Source organism: Theobroma cacao, chromosome 10 (genome assembly GCF_000208745.1).
Source record: "Theobroma cacao cultivar B97-61/B2 chromosome 10, Criollo_cocoa_genome_V2, whole genome shotgun sequence".
NCBI classification, from domain to species: Eukaryota; Viridiplantae; Streptophyta; class Magnoliopsida; order Malvales; family Malvaceae; genus Theobroma; species Theobroma cacao.
In genome coordinates, this window is record NC_030859.1 from 7,787,600 (window position 1) to 7,792,127 (window position 4,528).

The 4,528-nt window shown below is 34.7% G+C and overlaps 1 long non-coding RNA gene across 1 annotated transcript; it reads left to right on the forward strand.

Annotated features, from left to right (window-relative positions):
• LOC108663762 lies at positions 2,765 to 4,136 on the forward strand. The gene is made up of 3 exons (XR_001929775.1): positions 2,765 to 2,870; positions 3,109 to 3,182; positions 3,906 to 4,136. It is a non-coding gene; the product is annotated as an uncharacterized LOC108663762 (long non-coding RNA).

Consider the following 4,528-nt stretch of genomic DNA (forward strand, 5'->3'; position numbering starts at 1 on the left):
ACCCTTTATCGAGATTGTTGTCCGAATCGGTCCATCATACTAGTGGGATCTGGGGCCAATTTCTCACCTAGAGAATAATTCAAGAAAGCTTGCCTATGAACATTTATCAAGTTAATCTCATCATCACGGTAGTCATTTGTAGGTAAAAATAAATGTTTCAAGAATGCACACCCTAATACGAGTAAGAGCCTTTTATTAAGGACATTCTCCAAGCCCTCTATCATACTAGTAGGACTCGAAGGTATCCTTTCACCTAGAAAATTTTTCGAAGGAACTCGCTTTCGCAAACTCTCTCGAAAAGTCTCATTATCGGGGCTTAGACTTGCGTACACAATACGTCTATATACCATGATATTTGAATGATGCAATGATGGTGTTTGATGTGCTTATAAATTTCAATACATCTTTTTAATCTTTCTATAGCTCTTTCGTTATTTCTTTGAAATCTCCCTCTTTTTATTATTTCATCTTGGTATGAATTAATATTTTTTTATTATTATTTTTACCTAGCTATTTTTTATTTAAGTATTTATCTATCTTTTTTTTACAACCATAAATTTTATTTTATAATAATTATTATTATTTATATATTTTTTACCTAATCTACTTTTTTTGTAACTAAATTTCTTTTCTATTTTTTCTTAGTCACCAATCCTAATTTTATGACTAAATATTTCATTTTTTCTTACTTACCTAACCTTTTTTTTGAAGACAACATATGTTGACTCCATGTGTTATTGATGATAACAAAACATTCCTCATTCATTAATGTCTAATATCACTATTTCAGTATGCAGGATAAAGTTAATTCCCTTAATAAAATGAATGATTAAAAACAAGATCATATAATAAATAGGTTAATCAGTTAAAGTGAGAAAGATGAAAAGAGTTAGTGAAGATAGGGTTTTTGTAACTGATTATCAAGAAGCCTTAACCAGTTAAAGAATGGCTAAGCTACAAGTTGAAGCAAAATAGAAAAATCTTAATCAGTTAGCACTAGGCTTAAATAATTAAAAAGGTGCTGGACAAAGAAAAACAAAGGTGTGTTAATCGGTTAAGGCATGAGGTTAAGCAGTTAGAGCACCAGACTTAAAGATCCTCCAAATGTCAAAATTCAAATTCAATTTGGGTTTGATCATTGAAGGAAGCCAAATTAGAGAAATTCAAATTCAAAGATTTTCTAACTAATTAAAGCCTGTGTTAATCGGTTAATGTTGAAGGAAGTGAAGTCTCAATTAGTTAAGGGGAGAGTTAATCAATTAGAGGAAATCTACTAAGTAGAAGAACCTTGAAGGTAGAGATCTATTAATCGATTAAAGTCTCTTGTAATTAGTTAACGCAGAGTACACAGTAGCAAGACAGTGCAAGGTAGAGAAGTTGTAATCGATTAGAGCTGCCTATAACCAGTTAACCGAACTCTATCTGCCCTTTGGAATTTAAACACTAGAGGATAAAATAACCGCTAGAATGGCATCAGAGTTGTTTCTAACTGCTAGGAACTATCTCTAATAGAAAAATTTGACTCCCCAAGTATAAATTGAAGCTCAAACGATCAAAGAAAGAAGATTGCCATTTTGAGCAAAAAGCCAAATATCCTTCATCAAAAACACTTATTCTTCATTCCTATTTCAAAAAAAGTGTTTTAGCTTACTTCTAATCTTTCTAGATTTGTAAGGTTTCTAGTTGTACTTCTTTTTCCTCTCTTTCTTGGGAAATAGAGTAAGGGAAGTACTCTAAAACTTGTTGTAAAGGATTAGACCTTGAGTTAGAAGCTCACTTTGTAAAAACTTGGTGGAAGCTGTTAATTCCACTATGTGAAACCTCGACCTTCATAAACGCGTAACTCGAGGTGGAACTTATGTTTAAAGGTTTAATTTGAACTAATGATTCTAGTTCTATGTTACTTATAATTATTTTAAGTCGTTATAGGAGTAGGATCAAAAAAATAATTTCAATTGGTGAAGANTAAATAACATGATGTTTAAACCATTAGAAAGCTAAGAGGCAAGGCTACAACTTTGATGTTTACCACTTTTCCCAGTTCTAGTGGGAAGATGGTCAAAATCTTTGTCGAAGTGAAAGGACTGTGCTAGAAAAATAGAAATTGGTAGAATGTTTAAGCGCCGTTTTTCAAGTATATATCCCACTAAAGAAGTTTAAATAACATGATGTTTAAACCATTAGAAAGCTAAGAGGCAAGGCTACAACTTTGATGTTTACCACTTTTCCCAGTTCTAGTGGGAAGATGGTCAAAATCTTTGTCGAAGTGAAAGGACTGTGCTAGAAGAATAGAAATTGGCAGAATGTTTAAGTGCCGCGGCGCTAGAAATTGAGAGTTGCGGCCCTCACCGTAAATTCCACAAATAACAAGATTTTGGGGTTTTTGAAGCTAGGACTTTTGGGGGCTACTTAAGGGACCTCTTTTAGAGGATTTTGGACCTTTCCCTAGTGTCAAAAGAGTAAAAGATTGCACAAGAACAAAAAGAAGACAAGTGGCATTGCTAAGGGCATTATTGTAATTTCATGAACAATTGGATAAGCTTTAACAATAAATACCTTCATTCTCCAACACCTTCCTCAGATTTCCAGCACTTCATCTTCTTCTTCTTCCTTTCTCATGTTTTTTCACCTTCCATGGAAGCTTGCTTTGAAACTTCCATAGATTTTCTCTAGTTAACCCCGATTTTCATGTTTTTGTGCACCCTTTCACAAAGTTCTTTGTGCTCTTTTACTTTTTCACCATAAAACCCTCAAAAGCCTTTCCCTAATACTTTCTCTCACTAGTTGGACATTCTAGAGAGAGAGAGAGGGAGATTTTTCACAAGAAATTGAAAGCTTTTGAAAGGGAATTCAATTACCAAGCTAGCAAGGTGAGTATTGAAATTGAGTTGATAATTTTAGTTGTTCAGGATGGCTAGTGGTTAGATCTGTGAGTGTTTTGTAGTTAAGGATTTATTCGTTTTAGTGCGATTAGAGTAGTGAAAATAGATAGCCACTTAATGGTAGTTGGAAACTAATTAGGAATAACTAGCAGAACATGATTTAGGAGTAGCTTCTAGAACCATATTTATGTGATTTGAGTTGATTGTGATGCTATTATGATGATAGGTTCCAACGAAGCTCCACCACCCTATTTGGACCATTAGAGGAAGTGGAATTGAGTAAGAATTTAACAAATACTGGTTAGTGAACTTGCATTTCAAAATGTTTTGGGGAAATGTTTACGTTTTTCAATGAATCATTTGGGAATTTTATCGGTTTTTGCTTTAAAATTGCCTAGGAACAAGCCCTTGATAAAATGTTTGATGTTGTGAAATGTGTAAAAGGATGAATCCATATGTTTTTGTATGATGTTGATATATATATATGTATACTATTTCATAAATGGTACCATTGTGTGGCAAATGCAACCGTGCATGTGTGGGGTGAGTGTGCACTTGTCGGTGATGACGATGGTGAGGGAGATGGATGGTGATACTATCCAGCTATGTGCATGATGTGGTGGGATGCACATGAGCTGGGTGAGATGGGATGCCCGGCTATGTGCACGATGTGGTGGGTTGCACATGAGCTGGGTGAGATGCAAATGATGAAATCTTAAAAATTTGTCATTTATTTGCAAATTGATTTTATTGCAACGAGAAACACTTTGTTTATACTGCCTTGCTTGGATAATTTTTGGAAATTTCCCTTCTTTCCAATTTCATGCTGAATACTGTTCCTTCATCATTAAATGGTTTAATAACCAAGGGTTTAAATGGAGGGATTTTAGTAAGAACTTCAACTAAGTTGCATTGTTTTCCAATAAGTGCATCATGATTATCAACTTTCCTTGTTGTTGCTTGTTCTCTTCTTATGTTCACTCACTGAGTTTGTACTCACTGTTTTCAACTTCATGTTTTTAGATTAGGAGGCAGTTGGAACCTAGGTCGAGGTGTCCACATAGTTTCGTCTTTGTTGGTGGGTATGTTGGCATTCAGTAGCCGTCCCTTCACCTTGGTCATTCCGCTGGAAGTCAATAATCATTTTGTTTGTGAATACGTTCATGTGATGTAAAGTATTAAGATATGTGTCTTAGACAATGTACGTATACTGTGACGGGTAATGCCACCACTAGTTGGCAATGGTTAACAATATTTGGGTAATGTAAAATGCAGTTTTTGATTGCTACAGCATATTAATTAGGTACTTATAGATTGGAAGTATGAAAGCTGACTTTAAGAATAATTGATGGAATGATGAGCAGGATTACGTAAATAGGCTTGCTTGGGCTTAGTGGACTACATCCATTGAGTCCATGCGCCGGTCACGTCTTGGAAATCGGGTCGTGACACACTAGTATAGTGAAGTTGGGTTGAAAATCCTTGATTGGGAGATTAAGGTAGTGGATGTAGGTTAAGGGGATCGAATCACTATAAATACTCTTACATTGTCCACTTCTCTCAACCCTTCCATACTTGGTGTCTTTTAATTCTAACAAGTTCTAAACCTTCTTTCATCTACCTTATTAAGAAGTCCACAAGTTCTA